This window comes from Podarcis pityusensis (genome assembly GCF_964106645.2).
Source record: "Podarcis pityusensis genome assembly, chromosome: 13".
Lineage (NCBI taxonomy): Eukaryota > Metazoa > Chordata > Lepidosauria > Squamata > Lacertidae > Podarcis > Podarcis pityusensis.
Genome location: NC_138038.1, coordinates 25,394,645 through 25,416,505, shown reverse-complemented (window position 1 = coordinate 25,416,505; position 21,861 = coordinate 25,394,645). Strand labels below are relative to the sequence as shown.

At 45.8% G+C, this 21,861-nt stretch overlaps 1 protein-coding gene and 1 long non-coding RNA gene across 3 annotated transcripts in view; one reads left to right on the top strand and one right to left on the bottom strand.

Moving 5' to 3' along the window:
* The window catches only part of RARA (retinoic acid receptor alpha), a 187,675-nt gene that overhangs the window by 84,590 nt on the left and 81,224 nt on the right, over window positions 1-21,861 (top strand). The gene's annotated exons all lie outside the window — the stretch shown is intronic.
* On the bottom strand, window positions 148-7,708 carry LOC308461442. The gene is made up of 3 exons (XR_013978893.1): window positions 5,521-7,708; window positions 4,646-4,785; window positions 148-393 (listed from the first exon to the last, which is right to left on the bottom strand). It is a non-coding gene; the product is annotated as an uncharacterized lncRNA (long non-coding RNA).

The following is a 21,861-nucleotide window of genomic DNA, read 5'->3' as shown; positions in this document are numbered from 1 at the left end:
TTGTTGTTGTTGTTGTTGTTGTTTCAGAGCCTTGATGTTAAAAATTGGGTTGCAGGTGGTCTTTATAGCTGCTTCTCTTCTTCTTCTTCTTCTTCTTCTTCTTCTTCTTCTTCTTCTTCTTCTCTTCCCTTCCTCCCTCCCTCCCTCCCTCCCTCCCTTCCTTCCTTCCTCCAACAGGTGTGCATTTGAGTTTTGAGGAGCCCTGAATTTCTATACCACTTCTCTCTAATCTCTGAGGGGAATGGTTAATATCTGAGCTTTCTGTCCGATCATTTTGGTCCTCTCATGTCTTCTTCTACAGACTCACTGGTGGAGTCATGAGGTGCTGTCAGTTCAAACCTCCATAGAAACTAGGGCTTCCTCCCAGAACCTCTTTTGGATGCCGATGCCCACCTTCAAATGGATGAAGTAACAGTTTAGAAAGCAGGATAGGATCGGGTGCAGTAGAATGTCAGTTAAAAAAATGTCCCTTTCCTCATTTAGGTCATGTTCCCAATAGTTGGGCACCTGAGCAGGGCCAACCCAAAATATTTTTCCACCTGAGGGTGAAGGGCAAGATGTGTCCTCCTGCTCCCAACCCATGCACAGAAGCTGCCAGGCTGGACCTTTCATGAGCACTGGGGACTGGGCAGCATCTTCCAGGGGAAAAGCTGGGGGAAGGGTTGAAGGGGACACTGCCACTGCTCCCCCCCCACAAAAAAACCCAGCACCTGTTGCTTGAGGTAGCTGCCCTGCTTCCTAATAGTAAGCAGGAAATCCTAGTGAGACCTAGGTAAAGGTAAAGGGACCCCTGACCATTAGGTCCAGTCGTGATCGACTCTGGGGTTGCAGCGCTCATCTCACTTTATTGACCGAGGGAGCCGACGTACAGCTTCTGGGTCATGTGGCCAGCATGACTAAGCTGCTTCTGGCGAACCAGAGCAGCGCACGGAAGCGCCGTTTACCTTCCCACCGGAGCGGTACCTATTTATCTACTTGCACTTTGACATGCTTTTGAACTGCTAGGTGGGCAGGAGCAAGGACCGAGCAACGGGAGCTCACCCCGTTGCAGGGATTCGAACCACCGACCTTCTGATCGGCAAGTCCTAGGCTCTGTGGTTTAACCCACAGCGCCACCCTCGTCCCTTAAGGTGAGACCTACCCCCACCCTTTATCAGGCGCACCTAGGCCTCTCCTGCCTAATGGTGAGGGATGCAAATCCAAACACTGCTCATGCCGCAGTAAAGTATTTCGTTTGTTTACATCTCTTCCCATCCTGTTAATGTCCCCCCACCTCCAAATCATTCTTGAAATCTGGAATCGGCCTGTTTTACAAAACAGTCTGCACACACACACAATTTTACACACAAAAATTGTGTAAACTCCCTTCCATCTAAGGGAGCTGCTGTATTCTGTGTCACGTTGGAAGTAGCTTTTCCTAACTTGTGTTTATGGCTTGCCATGGAAGAAGGTGGGGTTTTTTTGGTGGGGTGGAAGATAGTAGGGGAAAGTATATGTAATTTCAGTGCAACACCTGATGCAGGCCTTGCGCCCCCCCCCCCCGCCCATTCCAAACTGCCTTTATTTGATAATTGCAGTGTTTATGCCTCTGCCACATTAACAGCCCGGCTGGATCCAGTTAATACGGATGTAGTGAAGTAGGCCTTGTTTTAATTAACAGCGAATAAGGCACAATAGCAGGTAGGGGTGGTGGTTGCGGGGGGGGGGGGGAGAGGAAAAAGTCTGGTTTAGCTGGGTGTGGTCACTGGCAGCTAGCAAGCTGTGAGACAGTGGGGCATGGAGGAAGAGGTTTATCACTTCTGGTAAGCAGAGGAGGAAGTCCTTGCAGGACTCCGGCTGGGGCAAAGCAGTTGGCAACCTCGCAACAAGCACAAGGGCGAAATGTGGTTGGGTAAGTGAAGCGGGAGCTTTCCGCCCTATTTTGCAGACTTGGTTTTGTGTAATTTTCATCATTGGCTGCATGAAAGAATGGAAGATAGAACTTACTGCGCCCTGCCCATTTTAGTAACCAAATTGCAGCAGCCCCCCTCCCCAAACTTCTGCCTCAGGACTTGCATTATGAGTGGACAGGATGTTCTGCCACTGGACTGGGCTCGCGTTATCCATTTAACATGGATAAGAAAATAGGGCTTTCTCCACCCACCCACCCTGTTTTGTCCAAAAGGCCAGCATCGCTAAGAATTGGCAAAGAAGCGCTGGGTTTAAAGGAGGAATTTCTAGTTTTGGGAGTAGTTCAGCAATGGAAGAGGCTGATCCTTTCCCTCAGAAACAATAGGTTTTTGTTTTAGGGCATTGGTTTTTAGGGGAAGGGGATGAGGCCCCTTTCTATCCCAGGACTTCTGTTTGGTTTCCTAGGTTCTGTCCTCTTACTTTGAGGCCAGGGTACTGGGAGGAGTCTGATGGTTAGTGCAGGTTACAGGTAGGTAGCCGTGTTGGTCTGTCATAGTTGAAACAAAATAATAAAAATATAAAAAATAAATAAATTCCTTCCAGTAGCACCTTAGAGACTAACTAAGTTAGTTATTGGTATGAGCTTTCGTGTGCATGCACACTTCTTCAGACAGGATAGTGCTGGGCACTTTCTGTGTTGAGGTCCAGGAAAGCTGGACTTTCAGATTAGGGCGAGTGTGTGTGGAATAAATGGTTCCACACACACTCGCCCTAATCTGAAAGTCCAGCTTTCTTGGACCTCAACACAGAAAGTGCCCAGCACTTATAGGGTTTTGGGGTGGAAGAGGATGGAGACTAGAGGCTGGTGCCTTTGAGAAGGGACAGTAGGATCCCAGAGCTTGTGCCTATAGGCCTCTGCCGGAATCTGGATCTGGTAGTATCTCTTTCTCTTAAAAAACAACAACAGAAGGGAACCCTCTCTTGTTCTAACTGCTTTTGGTCCTGATGCAGCCCGTGTGTGCACAGAAATGCACCCCCCCCCTGCTCTCATAAATTGCCACGTCTAGTTCCCCAGGCCCCCCTCTCTTCCCCTCCCCCGCCCCCAAATTCCCTTACATACACTCCCTCTGCTTCTACCAAATTTGGCCTTTGATGCAAACTTCTGGGGTCATGGCTTGAACCATAGAGCTGATTAAAAGCACATGGGCTTTATGATGTCTCCTCTCCCACCTCACAAAAATTCCTCAGAGTGATTTCTTCTTCCTCCTCCACATTGTGATTAGCCCAATCCTGTTTTCACCAAAGCACCCCTTTCTTCCACCCGCCACCCCACCCCCCTGCCGCCGCCGCCCATATTAAAGTCTCCTTCATGACCCAGAGCTATGCATTGGTTCTCTCCCTCTCCACCCCCCACCCCAACACTTCACCAGTGGGGGCCCTCCTTGCATTCTGTTACTTGATATATTTTTCCGCTGGGTCCTCTTCCCCCCTACCTACCCCCCCCCCCACTCCATGAGGGCAAAGAAAAACTTCCAAGCAGTATGGAGATACTGCATTAATTCTAAGAAGGAGCGCTGCACCTCCTGCCTGTTTTGAAAGCCTTGCACCCTTTCCCATGGCTATGCAGTGGGTGGGAGAGAGGCCCTCTGCCCATGCTCAAATTACTTCAAATGTAAATTTGAGCCTTGCCCCCAAATTCAGGCAAGCAAAAAGCCATTTTTCATAGGAAGGTGATTGGGCCTCCCTTCATTTCCTTATTAAATGAGTGGAAATAAGGTCCAGGGTCGGGACCATGATGACGGTCCAGCAAAAACAAAAGAGAGACGCCAGAGAAACACACAACAGAAGAATTAAAGAAGATGGGAGGGGTGGGTGGAGAAGCTTTTTTTAAAAAAAGCAATATAGAAATCTGGCATCTAGCAATCTAACCAAGTTTTGGACTGAAAGTCTTTGGGAATTAGCAAAACCCAGAAGAGGTATAAGCAATATGTGGGCTTTTTATTTTTATTTTATTTATTTATTTTTAGAAAAAGCTTATATAAGAGGCTCGTCATTCCATAGCATTTTAATATGTACAAGCAGTATGTGGGACATGACATGCTATCTGTGAGTGTATGTCAGTGGAATGGATTGCATGTAAAGGAAAACAAAGGTGGTTTCTCAGTTGCTTTAAAACAGGTGTTGCCAACCTTTCTGGAGGGTGTGGGGTATTAGGGGACGGGTATTACCTCTGGCGGGGGACACACTGTGCTCCTTCTGGTCCCCACCCTGCACTCAGTTCTCATCTGTGACCCCTAGAAGATATCACCATGCAACAATGACCAGGTGAGGGTAGTAGACGATGGTTCTCAAACCCTCAGTGAATTGGGACTTGCACCTTCATGCAAAGATAGGCTCCGGCGGATTGAGCAGACAAGACCAATAGTGGGTGCAGTGGTCAAAAAGGCAGTTTCTCTACAAAAAGGCTGTAGAGGGAAGTGAGGGGCAGATGGGGCTTGTTCTCCTGGGGAGGGAGAAGGAAAACTCTCATCCTAAACCTCTGCTGCCTTGTGGCTATACTCATTCGTGAGAAAGGCTTCGTGAGTAAACATCTTTGGGATGTCTTTGGGAGAGCAAACGCTGCACAAATCAAGAGCGGAATCATTTGTACTCCTCCTTCCTGCAACTCCTGCAGCCAAGCTGGTGCCAAACATATCACTCTGCTTTCCTTTTGGACGTTTTCAAGGGAGAAAAAGGTAACCATCTTCACACACACCTGCCACGACAAGGTGTGGGGTGGACTCTGAATTTTCACGGGTGCCAGAGGAAGACCTCAGAGGCAGTGTGACGCCCGTGGGCGCTCTTTTGACTCAGACCCCATTGTCACAAACTTAAGATGGGGTGGTAGATCTGTTCCTTAATTGTAACAGGCAGTAATTAATTGTGCAGTAGAATGTTCTCCATACAAAACCATTCCCTGTGCCTATAAAAGTGAGCTGGAACCCTTTTCCTGACACCATAGTTTCCTGTGCACAAGGTTTTGCTTTGTTTGTGTTTGTATTTAGGAACATTCAACCATGCAAGCCTGCTTACCTGCAGTCTGCAATGCCACAGCCCAGAAATGGGGTTATTTTTGAGGGAGGTTCTGCCTCCCTCTATTTCCAGACAGGAGGGGTGGGCATAGAAAAGGCACTTTATTGTTGCTTCACATGTTCTGGGCCAGACCCCCCCCCCATGCTAAAAAAGCAACCTTATACTGTCTGCATATTACCTCAGCTTTTGTTGGTGCGTGCTATGCAGCAGAATATATGTGTGCCATCATCAAATATGTAGGGAAATGCCACGATAAGGAGCCCCGGGGTAGTGTTTTTTGGCCCTGTAGCTTTGTACCACGAGACCTTTGCATAGAGAGGCATTTAAATCAAAGTTATTAAAATGGTCTGGTCAGGTTCTTTTTCTCTCTAAAGAACTGTAATGTGTTGTTGTTTTTTAATCTCATCCTTCCTCCAAGGAGCTCAGAAAGGTGGCATAGGTGGTTCTTGTCCCCTGCCCCTCGTATCCTCACAACATCCCTCTGAGATTTAGAGAGGTTTGGGGAATTAGAGTACGTTAAGCTGTGAGGTAAACTGAGAGAGACTAGTCCAAGGTCACCTCATGATCTTCTTGACTGAGTGGGGATTTGTGCCTGGTCTCCTCCAGCCTAGCCTGATGTGTTTTTCTGGTGGGGTTCTTCACTTGGTGGGGTCTGTGCCACGATTGCTTGCTTGACAGCTGACATGGGTCTTTCTCCCTGAGACCCACTTTTTCATGTTGTGACTTAAGCGTTGCTACCACTTTGAGGATGGACCGGAAGCGGGCAAGGCCTAAATGCTCAGGGCCATTTCACACATTATGGCAAATACTGTGTAGAGTGCACAGCACACATTTAACAGCAAGCCTCACCCTGCCCTGTTGTCTTTCAGGAATATGCATGTTTTCAAATAACTATACCAGGGGTCAGCAACCCTTTTCAGCCGTGGGCCTGTCCACCGTCCCTCAGACCATGTGGTGGGCTGGACTATATTTAGAAAAAATAATAATGAATGAATTCCTATGCCCCACAAATAACCCAGAGATGCATTTTAAATAAAAGCACACAGTCTACTCATGTAAAAACATGCTAATTCCCGGACCGTCCGCGGGCCGAATTGAGAAGGCGATTGGGCCGCATCCGGCCCTGGGCCTTAGGTTGCCTACCCCTGAACTATACAAAGCTGCTGAATACTTCACCCCACAAACACCCCTTTCCTCTCTTCATGCTTCACAAACATAGATATATGCTTAAAACAAATGCTAGCTGTCCATATAGAAACCATAACGTGTGAAAAGTCTCTCAGTGTGCTGCAGAGATTTGATTGTGGGAAACCGAGGGTTAAAATTGAACTGGCTAGTTACTCCTGTGGGTGAGGCCTGGCCACAGTTTTCCATACCTGTAAAATGGGAATCGTCCCAGAATTCCTAACAGGAAAAGCAAGAAGTTTCTGGCACCTTAAAGGCTGGCTTAGCTATTGTGACATGAATCAGATGCATTACACGACTGCTGTGAGACGAGCAAAAAAAGATTTATTAAAGTATTTTGCACAATTTAAAGGCTTCTAGTAAGTGATACTGATGCATACAAATGATGGTTCATGTTTTGAATTCGGAGCTCAGTTTTTTGTCTGCATCCTCCCCACAAAGTTCTGAGGAAGTCTTACAGTTTCTCTTTAAAAAGAATATCACTAAATTTCATGAGGGATAGGGCCGTTTTGGCAGTAGCCTCACACCTGTGGAACTCTATTCCAGTTGAAATACACAAAGCCCCATTACTGCAGGCCTTTAACGGGACTCTAAAGACCCATTATTTACTTACCTTACTGCTTTCTCTTAAATGAGGATTTAAATTACATTGTTGTAGTGTATAATTATTTGTCTGCTTTTCTTATTTTCAGTGGGCTCAATGTTGTTGCTTTCTGTCCCCCTCCCTATTGTTTTCTTATGGTGTTATGTTTGTAAATGTTGTTATTGATTTTCTACTGGGGATTTATATGTTGGAAGATGTCTTTGGGTGGGGGTGCTAACCCTAAAAGGTGGTAAAAAAAATTTCTTAATAAAATCCCCTCCCCATCTTTTCTCCTTTTTTTGCCCTGTGCTGGCAATTGAGATGGAGGAGGAAAATCCACACAGACTGTTTTCTCCCTTCCCATTGTTGCTTTCCTTATTTAAATTGAAAGATTAGTTTGGCGGGGTGTCTTGAGGGGGGGTCGGTTAGGGGGAAAGAAGAAGAAATAATGCCACCGAGCCTTGTGTGTGTGAAGGAGGGGGAGACCCCCAAGACCTTAATTATGCCTTTAAATCAATGTGTAAAATAAATTTAGCCCAGAGCAAGTAACGCTGGGATGATAAAACTCTTTGATAAAAACTCCGCGCTCTGCACAAATGACAGAGATGGACAAAATAGCACACGCTCACACCACCACCACCCCAAATAAATAAGTAAATAAAAATGCGGTGCTCTTTTGACTTCACTGCTCCCCTCCCTCCCTCCGCGATGCCCCAGGACTTTGGTGGTTATTAATGGTGTCTTTTGTTCAACCTATGGTGTTCCCCCCTCACTTAGCACCACTTCCCCCCACCTCCATACCAGCGTCTGCTTGCCTCTGGGCCCCTGGAAGCCGCCCGATCGGTAAAAAGTGATAAATACAATAATCTTGTCTGCTTCTGATTAAATTTATTCCTGACAGCATCGTTTATCACGAGAGGCCGGGATAATCACAAACATGCTGCGAAGGGTCTGCAAAGTGTGTGTGTGTGTGTGTGTGTGTGTGTGCGTGTGTGCAGGGCAGAGGATGGGGGTGGGGGGTTTGGCAGACTGGCTTTACTGGGGGTGTGGTGGGGGTGTGGTGGGGGTAGAGCAAATGAGAGTGGGAATTGCGGTGAGTAAGATCTGGCAGGGCATTCTGTGCCCTCCAGTGTAGTGGAGACGTGGGTAAAATTGGGTGAAATTAAGAGTCAGTGGGGCAATTGGTGCCAAGGGGAAGAGAGCGAGGGACTTGGGTTGTTAAGTTCCTTAGCTATATGGCTGCCCCTTCCGGATGAGGCCTGGTTTGCATCTCACATGTACAGTGGTACCTCGGGTTACAGATGCTTCAGGTTACAGACTCCGCTAACCCAGAAATAGTGCCTCAGGTTAAGAACTTTGCTTCAGGATGAGAACAGAAATCGCGTGGCAGCGGCGCAGTGGCAGCAGCAGGCCCCATTAGCTGAAGTGGTACCTCAGGTTAAGAACAGTTTCAGGTTAAGAACGGATCTCCGGAACAAATTAAATTCTTAACCTGAGGTACCACTGTATTTTCTGTGTGCATACCCATGTTGTCGATGGAAAGGGGAACCTACATCTCCAAACACTCAGGAGCATGTGTCGATGACCTGGAGTTGTTCTGTGGCTCTGTGTTGTGTGTTTGTGTCCCTCCCAAACTGCTTGGCTATGCCCATTTCTTTGCTTCATGCAAACCCCCTTGTCTTGTCAAGTGTAAATTGGCCATTTGGAGACGGGGAAGATAAAAGATCCCCCCCCCTCTGCCATCCCAGCACTCTCACACAGCGAAAAGGAAAAAAGAAATCTCCTTTCTCCTCGCCCCCCTGCTGGTATCTGTGTGCCACAAACAGAGAGCAGATGTGCTGCTGCACAAAGGTGCCTGCAGAGCAAATAGCTCCAGGGCAAAAGAGAAATGATGGCGGCAGGCCTGCCCCTTTAAATGTGGGCCTGCCCCTTATAGGTATAAAGCAGTAGGGTGTGGGTGTGTATGTAGGGACGACAACGGGACACCACTGGCAGGACACCACTGCCGTAACTAACCATAACTGCACCCGGTGTGCAGCATAAATTGCTCACTATTTGTATAAACTATAAACAAGCAAAAAAAAAAAAAATTTGCAATATACAGTCTTTTTATTTTATTTTATTGGCAATCATAAACATGCATGAACTCTTAAAATGCATATCGTGCACAATGGAAATCATAACTTTGGTTTTACGTCAATAGCAGCAATCTTCTGCTGGTGTTAAGAGAGAGAGAGAGAGAGAGAGAGAGAGAGAGAGAGAGAGAGAGAGAGAAGGCACTGAACTTGGCCCTCCTTGCAGCACCTTCCTCCCTTTTGATATTAGAACCTGGCTGAAGGAAGAGCATCTAGAATGAGAGTCAGGAAATTATGGACACAGAGTTAGCACACCCCTTTCTCTCTTTAAATCGGGGTATCCTCTTCCTACATGACGGGGTAGACATGCGTTTAAATGAGATGGGTCTGCCGCCATAATGTTTGGCAGACCCATCTCATTTAGTCTGGCCTCCAGCTAACCCGAGCAAGTGAGCCAAGCTGTGTTTGGTGGGCGAGGGAGAAAGATTTGCTCCTCTCCTTCAATATAACACTGAACTGGATCACTCAGGGATGCTGATTTGTCAGTAGATTCCTTCACACAGTCTTCCTGCGTTAGTTAGTTAGTTAGTTATCCAGTGATGGAAGGTCTGGGGATGATCTGCTAGCATGGATGGCCTTTGGGGTGGGGGGAAAAGGATTAGATGAATTCATACGGAGATAGGAAGCTGTCTTATGCCAGGTTGGACTGTTTGCTCATCCAGTGCCATGATGTCTACTCTGACTAGTAATGCCTCTCCAGGATATCATGCAAAGGTCTTCCGCATCACCTGTTACTTAAGTCTTTTGACCGAAAATGCCAGACATTCAACCTGCAGCCTTCTATATGCAGAAGGGCTGCTTTGCCACTGAACGGTGGTCCTTTCCCCTTGTCTTCTCAATGGCTAATGAGCATCATACATGGAAGGAGCCTCATAGGCAGTTACACCTCTCAAATACCAGGTGCTAGGACAAGCAACAGGGACGTGGGTGGCGCTGTGGGTTAAACCACAGAGCCTAGGACTTGCCAATCAGAAGGTCGGCGGTTTGAATCCCCGCGACGGGGTGAGCTCCCGTTGCTCGGTCCCTGCTCCTGCCAACCTAGCAGTTCGAAAGCACCTCAAAGTGCAAGTAGATAACTAGGTACCGCTCCGGCGGGAAGGTAAACGGCGTTTCCGTGCGCTGCTCTGGTTCGCCAGAAGCGGCTTAATCATGCTGGCCACATGACCCAGAAGATGTATGCCGGCTCCCTTGGCCAATAAAGCGAGATGAGCACCGCAACCCCAGAGTCGTCCGCGACTGGACCTAATGGTCAGGGGTCCCTTTACCTTTACCTAGGACAAGCAACAAAGGAAGTTGCTTGTCATCATGCTTTTTCTGGGCTTTTCTAAGGCACCTGGCTGGCCACTATGGGCAACAGAATGGTGGAATAGGTGGCCTGATGCAGCTGGCCTGCTTATGATTGAGGGCAACCTCCTATCTCCCCCCAGACAACTGAATGCAAACAAATGGGGGGGGGACTCACAGGGGTCACTAGCCAATCAAACCTATGTGGAAGTGTCTGAGAATGGGTCAGACCCAAAGCCTGAGCAAAATCCCTTGGGGGAAAGATCCCCCCTCCTTCCCATAGCTAGCTAATTTGCTACATGCATGCCTAGTCCGGTTCCCCCCTCTTCCTCACTTGTCATCTCCCCTTTCTTTCCTTTCTCCTCTCTCATCTCAGTCCTTGTCGAAAGGAATTCTAAATCATCTGAAAACCTGAACCTTGGGGGCAGAATAAATTATGCAAAGCTAATCTATGAAGTAGCTGTCGTTTGGATAACGGCTGCGCATTGAATTGGGGTGTTCGGGGGGAGGGGGAAGCAGTTGCACAGTATCAAGGCGGGGCAAGGGGGGGAAAGAGATTTCAAGTTTCTAGGTGCTGGCTTCAGTTTTCTAGGTGCCTAGGAGTTTTGCCCTTTGCTCTCTATAAAGAGTAATGGCAGAGGGGGTGGGGAGATTATCTTGGTTGATCAGAGTCGGAGGTCTGGAAAACGGCATGACCCATATCTCATGTTTAATCAGAACTTTTCATCAAACACTAAAAGTGAGTTAGCCGGCCTCATGGGTCTGCGTGGGTGTGAGAGGTCTGAAGAATCCGGGGGTGGGTTGGGGAAACTAAAGTGAATTTTAGATGTTGCGTTACAAGACGGGGTGCAAGTGTAAACACACCACCTACCTCTTGGTTTCCACTTTATCACGTATCTCTCAGTATCTCCCAGTCTCTTCTTTCCGTGTTACTGCTGTTCCCCCCCCCCCCCAACATTTTGTAAAATTCGGAGCATTTGTAGCAGATGTGAGTTAGGAAATAGTGTGACTTACTGTATTTTTCGCTCCATAAGATGCACTTTTTTCCTCCTAAAAAGTAAGGGGAAATATCTGTGCGTCTTATGGAGTGAATGCGTGGTCCCTGGAGCCAAATTCACCATCAGATCACATAGCATGTCCATGGCTACAGCCTGCACCAAAAAAATCACACATCCACTGTTCTGTGGGGCCGTAAATGTGGTTACAAAGCACGGATCCACATGGATCCTCAGGATTTTTGCATTGGGTCACCCCAAATTCACCATCAAATCACATATCATGTCTGTGGCCACAGCATGAACCACAAAAATCATACATTCACTGTTTCGTTCAGAATATTTTTTTTCTTGTTTTCCTCCTCTAAGAACTAGGTGCGTCTTATGGAGCGAAAAATACGGTAGTTGTTCTGACATCAGTATTGAATTGAGGGGGGGGGGAGTGTGTGTGCACACATACACACATGTGTGCAGGATTCAGGATACAGTATTTTGTTTGGCAGGTTCGCCCAACGCTGCAAGAATAGGGGTGCTTGTAGGTGGAGCGGTGGAGGAGGAGATAGTAATTTTCTCCTCTCACCCGCACTGCCGGTCCCTGGTTTGAATCTGGGCCTTTGCACAGTTGCTATTTCCATATTGCAAACAAGCGAGTGCATTTCAGTAATGCGTCGTCTGGTCCAATCCCTGGGAACCTGGAAAGTCAAATTTTCACCAACCCATGGATTGTGGCCTTCTAGATATTTGTTGGACTACAACTCCCATCACCCCTGATCATTGGCCATGCTGGCTGGGGCTGAAAGGATTTGGAATGGACAACATTTGGAGGGCCCCAGTTTCCCCATCCCTGCTCTTATTCCTTCCATTGGGAATTTGCACTGTGGACTCTTTCAGAGAGTAACCATGAGGAGACAGAAAAGGGCATTCTTTAGAGGTGGGGAGAGTGATACATAGTGGGGGAGTTAATTTATTTAAACTCATTACTCTGAAAGCTGTTCCTCCATCAAGGCGCAGTCTCACATGCCAATACAATATTCATGTGCCACTTAGGGAGTCCTGGATATTCAATGCTGGGTTTGTGAACAAGATCCTTTGGCCACGCTGGGGTGGGTGACAGTGGCTATAACCCAGCTGTATACCTTCTGAAGGGTTTGTGGGGGGTTTTTTTAGGGGGGAGGGGGGAGAGATTCCAATCAGCCTGGATAAATCTTTCACCGCATCGTCACCAGTGGTGACGGGTGAGCAAATGATCCCAGCTGTCTCCATGCTGACGGCAACTCTCTTCTCCGCCAGATTCGTTCATTAAGATCCTCAATTATCGATAGGAGCCTGGGATGGAGTGCCTGCCGCACCAACGCTGACATAACGGCCTTTTAATAATCCTCACGGATGCTTGAACTTCGATGGGGGGTTGGAACAGGCTGGATGCTTCCTCCATTAATAAAAAAACAAAAAAACAAAACATGGATCAATAAAATCCTGCTCTGGTGGAGTAACACAGTTTTGAAAATGGGGGCAGAGGGATTTTTCCCTCCCCTCCTCACACTCACACCTCGTTTTAACAGCCTTGATTGTATATGAACAAGAAGACCCTCATAGCGCTCTCTGCACATGCAAATGATAGGAAGGTTGGGAACATGGATTTTAATCTTTTGTGTCTTTTAAAATGTATTTATTTCTTTATTTATTTTAACGTGAAGTAAACAGAATTGCACAAAGAAAAAGAGAACAACAAAAGACAGCAATGAGCCATAGGGGCAAATGATCATGTTTTGCAGCAGAAGAAAAGTTAGCTCAAGAGTTCCGGCCGGTGTCAGGCGATGTTAGAAGTGATGCTCATTTGTGCGCGAAATAAAATTAGAAAGCAGCAAAAAATAAAATAAAAAATGGCGTATTTGTGCAGGTAAAGTATAACCTTTCCCCTAAATAGTATTATTCTAAACCTTCTTGTACTAAAACATAAGGTCCAAGTCCTGTAATGTTTTCTGTTTCGGTGTGATGGACAAGCATGCATGAAAAAAATTCCTAGATCTTGCAATATAACCCTCTTATTACTGTGTCCAGAAACAGGAGAGCAAAAAGAGGAGACAACTGAATCAGCTTCTTAGTAATTGCAGCTATTACTTTGAAAAGCAGGGGCCACAAGGTATCTCTACCTGTGGGCACTCCCACCAGAGGTGGATGTACTTGCCCTTAGCACCACAGTCTTACCAAGAGGTGGGAGGCATATTGGGTGCCACTCGTGGTTTTGCACCGGTGGGTCCTATGCTGCTGTGGTTTCCCTGGTATGGGCCAAGACAGATTTTATTGGCCAATCAGACCATACTGCATTCCAAACACCACCACCTACATTCTCACCTGTATCTCCTTCCCAAATAAATTTTAAGCCCAATGTAGATCCTGTGGTGTAGGTTAGCAGTTCTGTAAGCTGCAACTGAATCGTTACCATATCCCATATTAAGGAGCAGGATCACAGGTTTTGTAAGAGATGTAGTGACCTGAACACTAATAAAAGTGCAAACAGCCCATGCTCGGGCCTCTCAGGTCCAGCAGAAGCTGTTCCCGGGTAATAGGTATCTCATTTCTAAAGTCATACATGTGAAAATAGCCCCTATTTCTCCACATTAAAAGAACCTAGTATATGCAATGTCCTTTGCACCAGAATGGGGAGATTAGGGGTGAACATAATGGCTTCTTTCCACTTCTGAAAATTTCAGGAAGTAAAAGAACTATAACTATTCTGCAGCATCATCTTAGTTATATTTTTAAATATTTTTAAAAGGTAAGGCCCAAATGGAGTCATTTTTAAACATTTCATTTTCTAAACCTATTCATTTTTTTCCTTATTCTTCATCATTATTTAGCTCATTTGGAATTCCCCAGATTTTTCTCCAATACATCTTTAAAGCATAGTCGCTGTCTTTTACATTGAAAAGCACAATCACTTACTGTCTTTTTGCCACAATGTAGGAGTGATCTGAGGAAGGTGGATAGGGAGAACCTGAAGCAAGTCCAAAATTTGTGGGATAATTTTCATGTTCTTTTGCTTTTATCCAGTTAGTGATTGTGGGAGCTGATTATGGGAATATTAGTTACTGTTGAGAAAGAAATTATTATAGAATTAATAACTGTGTAGCATTGGTGGTTAGGAGCATGTGCTATGAGTTGGCCGGCCTCTCGATTCAACCTCCTCTTGTTTGCAGGATAGTTTTAGACAAGCCACTCTGCCAGTCCTGTTACCCCACATTACAGGTAACAATACCTGCCAACCTTTCTGGGTTATTGTAAGGACTACTGAGACAATATATGCGGAGCATTTAAGAAAAATGCAGCAAATCGGGGGGCCACTAGGGGGCGCATTGGAAGATGGCCGACAATACCATCTCTCCGACCCACACGGGGTAATTAAGAGGCTGTTATGGGAGTAGGCAGCCTCCCTTGTTGCCCCAAGGAAATGGGGAACACTGCCCTTGCCTGCTGTGCCCATAAATCACCCCCTAATTCGAAAGAAGGGGGTGAGGGCCCTAGGCAGAATGCCCCCGTGTGGACATCGGCTCTCCTGGACGCTGTCTCTGATCGCGCACTAGTTGCAGCAATTTGGAATAATTAATTACAAAAGAAGCAAATGCACATATTTCAAGTGAAGAAGGGGAGTGAAGTCTGCTAATTTAAGTGACCTCTGCGAAAGAAGACGACAGGCTGGAGAAACAGGAATATTTTACGATGAAGATACACCAAAGGCGGGGTATGTTGGCAACGAGGCTGAATGGGGGGGAAGCCCTTTTTACTTTCCTTCTATGTGATTTACAAGAACCCCTCCTCATTAGAACCGTCGGTTGAACTGACCCAAGCAGGATGATTAAGGTCAGTGTGGAGATAAACTTTAACCAAAAGTATGCTTTATGGAGACCGAGAAGCAATAAGAGCTTTTGCGAATGGCGCAGCAATTAATTCGGAGTCGCCATCTTGCCAAAGGATTTATAGCCGGGAGGAAGAACGGATTTGTTTTCAGACTGCATTCCTAGTGAATCTCCTCAGAGGTTTTGAGAAAGGAGGCAGATTGCTGAAGATTAATGACGCTAAGACTGTTTTTATGTATGGAAGTGATGTTATATGGAAAACGTCTGGATATGGCTACTGGATTAAAAAAAATATATCCACGCAGGATTACAAACTGTTCTAACCAGCTTGCGGAGACTATCAGAGGTCACAAAGAGAAAGGAAAAATATATGAAAATAACAACAAGAGATGTGGAAAAATAATAAGAAATGACTGGATAGTACTGTGAACATCATAAGGTTAGATTTGTGGACATTAAAACAGCAGTAAGAAGCAAGAAGTTGATTGGATCCCTTCGGAACTTGAAATATGGGTACCCCCAACAAAAATTTAAAATTCGGCTGCGTAATTTGGAATTTATGTAATTTGGTTTGATTTGATGTGATTGGTCGGTTAATAAAAAATTATTCTTAAAACAAAAACAAAAAACGCAGCAAGTCAATTGTAAGCATTATTAGAAAAGTCTTCCCCACTCCTTGGTCAAATGGGGGTGTTTATGGTTGGACTTGAGATAAGCAGCTCCCTGCTTTGGAGAACTTGACGTGTTGTTCTGGTTTTGTGTCGCTCAATCATGAGCTTCCCTCCTCCCTCCCCCCAAGCACTCCAGCTGTGGCCAGATGAGACTGCAGCTGCTTTTTTGATTCTGCTTGTCTTGGCAAGTGGTTTTGAAAAGCTCTCCCTCCACTTCCATTTATCTGGTGCATGGGGGGGGAGGGGGGAGGGAGCAGTGAGGGGAAACAATTCTGTATTGTGAAACCAGGCATTGGCAGGAGGGGCATGTATAATTAATGTTTAAAACAAACAAACAACCATTAAGCAGTAAAGTTATGCCTATTCCGCATCAAGGAGAGGTTGGATTCTGTGATCGGTATAAACCAGGCTTCCTCAACCTCGGCCCTCCAGATGTTTTTGGCCTACAATTCCCAGGATCCCTAGCTAGCAAGACCAGTGGTCAGGGATGATGGGAATTATAGTCTCAAAACATCTGGAGGGCCAAGGTTGAGGAAGCCTGGTATAAACTTTTGCACGTTTGTATAAGGCATCCTAGTTCCGCTAGCGATGGACAAGGGGCCGATAGCTGTGTAGGTTACTGAAAGCCTGTCCCTGGGAAACCCAGGCTTTCCCCCACCCACACGCCTAAGTAGGTTTCATTAGCAGTTCCTTATTCACTGTCAAGACTGTGATATCAGAATCTTGAGGGCTAGAATCTGGCTTTGGGGAAGGGGAAACCCCTAAAAATCGAGGTTTCGAAGACACTGTGAGTTCCGCATCCGGCACTGAACACTGAGCTTCTGCAATGTAATAGTCCAGGGTTTCCCAAACTTGGGTCTCCAGCTGGTTTTGGACTACAGTTCCCATCATCCCTGACCACTGGTCCTGCTAGCTAGGGGTGGTGGGAGTTGTAGTCCCAGATGGAGACCCAAGTTTGGGAAACCCGGCTTATAATACACATAGCTCTAATTATGAGGGAACAGCTAATCACAGTATATTGGAAAGATCCACTCTGAAAGGAGGCAATGAAGCCAGCTAAGAGAGAGCAGTCGCACACATGCCCAGTTCAGGTGACTTTTCATTGGAGAAGGGACTACCAGCCTGAGAATCACAAGAGAAGAGAGAGTTTGAAGCCTGTGCAGCTAGCTGCGTTCAACATTTCTGAACAAAAATAGGTGGGGCTTGAACTGTCCTGAGGTTGCTCACAAGTTGCTGTGCCAGCATATTGTTGCAAATATGGAACTGGAAATCAGAAGGTGTTTTTTTTGTGGGTGGGAGGGGGGGCAATGCCTGTTGAAATCTAGTTGAACAGGATTTCCAATGGTACAGCTTAGTTCTCACCACCTCTAGGAGACGCAGAACGAATTTTGCAAAGCATTTGTGCATATATGCAAATCTCCTTGCTTTTCGCGATTTATTTGGGTTGTAGAAGTAAACTACACAGCCCAGGGTTGCCACTTACATCCTGAGTGTCTCAAACCAAGCTTGATTTCCCCTTCTCCCTATGCTTTTTTATCCCCCCCCCCCCAAACTTCATTTCAGAGATGTATTTCAGGGAGGCAGGGGGCTGAAGGCCTGATGAGATTGCTTCTCTTTGTCCTTTTGGCTGAGTGATGGGAATTGGATCTCTGCCATATCATTTCCTTGGCTTTCCCCTCCTTCTGCCCCCCACCCCCCATTCCCTAGTTGTGCTGGGACTATGTTTCCAAAGAGATCCTGGGAGTGGCTCTACCTTTCTGTCACCTGGTGATGGTTGGGTGGGGAAGCCGCCTTCATCCACCCTCTCCTGCAATGCTAATTCCCATTTTATTGGTATTGTAATGAGCCTTCCGTTAAAGACAATTGCACCGTTTGGATTTGGTAATCAGTTTTTCTGTCACCCGTCCCTTTGCAGTTATTGTTGTATTTTCTTTATTCCGTGCGAGAAATACGTTATTTCAATTCCACAATGAGCTTAATTTTCATTTCATTTTTTAATTGCTTATGAGATGTGGTCCTTCATTCCAAGAAAAAGAGATGCCGCAGGTCAGAGGTAGCCAGCGTGGTACCCTACAGATGCTCTGGACTACAGCTCCCCATCATCTCTGACCATTGGCTATGCTAGCTGGGGCTGGTGGGAGTTCTAGTGTTCTTGAGGCCTCCCCATTGCTACAGCTGCTGTAGTTCAAAGGGATACCACTGCCTGCTGATCTGAAAGTCCCGCCTCTCATGCAAAATCCCTGAACCACGATGCCTTTGGACATACCTATACTAATACAAATTTGTATCTGTTTTATTCTAGTTTAACTGGCATGGCTGCCCTAGGATCCTGGGATTTGTAGTTGGGTGTGGGTGCCGAAAATCCTAGTAGCGATTGCTGCTGCATGGCTTCCAGCAGTAACAGGAGGAGAAGTTATGCAGGGAGTGGGAATAGCCTGGATCACATTATCAAATCCTGGCTTAATAAGCCAGGATGTACATGAGCTCTGTGCACCCACACACTGCCTCTTTGCCCAAGCAGGGAAGCCAACCAGGAAAGCCACAGCTTCCTCTTAATGTGCAAACTGGGAAACTCTTGTTAGAATCATAGAATTGTAGAATTGGAAGGGACCCCAAGTGCCATCTAGTCCAACCCCCTGCAATGCAGGAGTCTCAACACGAGGTTCCACATCCAGTTTGAAACCATACTGGACCCTCCTTAGCTTTGCAAATGTGCTAGCAGTTTTATTGCTGCTTGTTTTGGAAGCCATTGTTTGGATGCGATACAAACAATGGCTTCCAAAACAAGGATTTGTAAGCCCGTTTTAAACGATTGCATCACATTCTGTCTTGTTTGGAAGCCGTTGGCAATAGTTTCCTGGTGCCTACATAGTGCAAAAGGGGTGCAGGTGGCGCTGTGGTCTAAACCACAGAGCCTAGGGTTTGCCAATCAGAAGGTTGGCAGTTCGAATCCCTGCAACGGGGTCAGCTCTCGTTGTTCGATCCCAGCTCCTGCCCACCTAGCAGTTCGAAAGCATGTCAAGTGCAAGTAAATAAATAGGTAAGGTAAATGGCGTTTCCGTGCACTGCTCTGGTTCGCCAGAAGTGGCTTAGTCATGTTGGCCACATGACCCGGAAGCTGTCTGCGGACAAACGCCGGCTCCTTCGGCCTATAGAGTGAGATGAGTGCCGCAACCCCAGAGTTGTCCATGACTGGACCTAATGGTCAGTGGTACCTTTACCTTTACATAGTGCAAAACTGTGGTTAACTGCGACTTCATATTGCCTTCCTCCGTTTACATGATGGGAGGAGCAAAGGGGCTGTGCGAAGGTGCCTCTGTAGTGACTCGGTGGATAATAATATTTATTATTTATAAAGTGCCTCAGAGACTAGGTGCTGTACAATAATTAAATGAGCAAAAAGCAAACCCTGCCTGCAGGCATGCAGTCTGAGAAAGACAAGACCGTAATGGAGGGGGAAGGGAGACATAGGGAAGGGGAAAAAGAGGAGGAGGAGGAAAGAGTAGAGGTCACAGTCTCCAGGGAAGAGGTATGCTTTCAAACTCTTGTTTAAACAGTGGAATGGAGGGAGAGGTGCAGATGTCGGGAGGCAAAAACTAGTTACTTTAACTGCATCCCATCGGGAAACCAAAGCCAATGAAGGGAATCTAATGCAGGAGGAAAAGTGGACTAAGTAAGATATTGTGGTGGGGGGAAATGCATTCTGGACCTGCTCACGGATCCTTAAAGCCACTCTTTCTTGCTGCGTTCAAGGGTTGAGCTCTGACATTGAACACAAATGCTGGATCTGTGTCCTCTTCCAGATTAAGCCCGGAAGAAATACTTTGAACAGATCAGGTTGGATAGAACTTGTGAGTAGTTTAGTCCTTGCCCTCATTTGCTGAGCCAAACCATGACTTGGCACAAACAGGCAAAAGTGTAGACTAACGTACTGGAAAGGAGATTGGGACTGCTTTCCTCTTCTCCAGCTGCCATGGTTTGGCTTAGATTTTGCCTAAACCCAGGTTTGCGGTTTTTCTCTCTCCAGATGAACCAATAACTGTCAACTGTAGGAAAGACTTCGGTTACATTTTTGTGTTGGGAGAGCTAAACCATAGGTTGAAGTTCAGACAACACACTAAGCCAAACATGGATTAGCTCAGCACAGTGCAGCAGCAAAACAATGGGTAGAGAAACCAAATGGCTGCAATCTCCTCCTGCATGTTGACTCATTCATACAAAGCCATGGTTTAGTAGTGTAACATTATGTACAAACCTGGCCAGTGGGACTTACTTTCTTCATGATGTGTAGAATGAATCTTTGTAAATGGGGTGGGGAGAGAAAATTTTTCATACTTAATGCCTTCCTTCCCTCAGTCTTAAGGCATCATACTTAGAGTGTTATCCATTTTATCATTGTTATAATCTTGTGAGTTTGGCTTGGTCCCAAGACCAGCCAGTGAGCTAAATGGCTGAGTGGGAATTTGATTTCAGTTTCCTCTGTTCAGACTCTACCATTTCATCTATCACTTGAAGGAATGGCCCTCTGTACATTCCCAGATTCTTAACTTTTTTTTAAAAAAGTAACAATATATTCCATGTGCATCATGCTTGATGAAGATTCTTGTGTCTCTCAAACAAAAACGATGGAAACATGAAGATAGATCCCTATTTGCAAATTGTGGACATTTCTGGGTTTCACACAGTTCATCTAAAGAATGAGCTACTTTTGCTTGTGGTATTAGGTTCAGAAAAAAACTATGATGATAGTCTTAAACAGCTGCAAGAGATATTGCCTTCACCATTTACCTGTAATTAATTGATCAAATAATTGCAAGCTATTTAATTGATTAAGCCTTTAATCACCAGGTCTATCACAACTACTGTGGGCTACTGCACATGTTATAAAATCCCTGTATGGAAGACACATCCACACAGTGGTAACTAGTGTGTACAGATCATTACATCAGAATACCTTGCAGAAGGGTGTTGACAAACATTGAGAAGCCTCAGTTGTGGCTGCCCAGCACATGTAAACTTGAGTAGACAGTGCAATGGAAAAAAACCAAGAGTCAGACTGACCTCTAAGGGCATTTCTACATCACAGTTATAAACTGGTTTAGCAGTCATTCCCTCTCCCCGGAGGAACCTGGAAACTAGGGAACTAGAGGTCACCAGCAGGCAAATAAGTTTGTATGGTATCAATTCTTAGGGTTTAACATTTTTTTAAAAAACTAAACAAAAACAAAGCCACGTTATGAACAATAATTTCCCAGGAGTCTTTGGGAGAAGCCATGGCAATTAAAGTGATCTAAAACAGACATGCATTTGTAGGTTAGATACTGTATGTGCTTGGGTGTGAAGTATCTCTCGGTGGTGTATGTTAGAGAGTTTGTGCATGGGACACACACACAAACGCTAATCAGAATGAAATGCAAGGACTTGCACTCCCCAATATCAGACCTATACCAGCTTGTGCCACGGACAGAAACCAGGAGCAAACTTTTACTGCTTTACACTTTAGATGTCTCCAGGCAAGTCAAGCAGGTGATCCAAGTCAGACAATTGTAGGGAACGTGCCCACCCCTTTCCTATCAGCAGCCATTCTCACACAGGATAAAAAAATTCTCACCCTTAAAGACTTTTTAGGACTGTCCTATGATTGTACTATGACACAGGAACAAGCAGCATTTTTAGTCTTTGTTTGTTGATTCCGTTCATGATTTGATTAAAAAATAATAATGTTGGGAGTATACTTGGGTATAAGACGAGCAAATATTTATTCAGGTAGGTAGCCGTGTTGGTCTGACGCAGTCAAAATATATAAAAATATATATGTCTGAAATACATCTGAAGAAGTGTGCATGACCACAAAAGCTTATACCAAGAACAAACTTATGGTAGTTGGTCTCTAAGGTGCTACTAAACATTTATTGTGCATGTGTTCGTCTCTTGTAGATTCCCCTAACGAAGACAAGACACTTGAAACACACAGAAAACGGCTTATTAAATAATTGCCGCGACTGTGTCGGCTTCGCCCGCATGCATCTCTTGTGGGGGGGTTTTGGTTGGGACAGTGGGTATGAGTTCGGTAGTTGGTGAGGAAGGGGTAGCAGTGTTACTGTCCCAGAGAGAACAAGGCTTTGAGAGCAAAGTTGAGGTTATACTCTGACAGACACAGGGTCAAGGTTTTGTGTGTGTGTGTGTGTG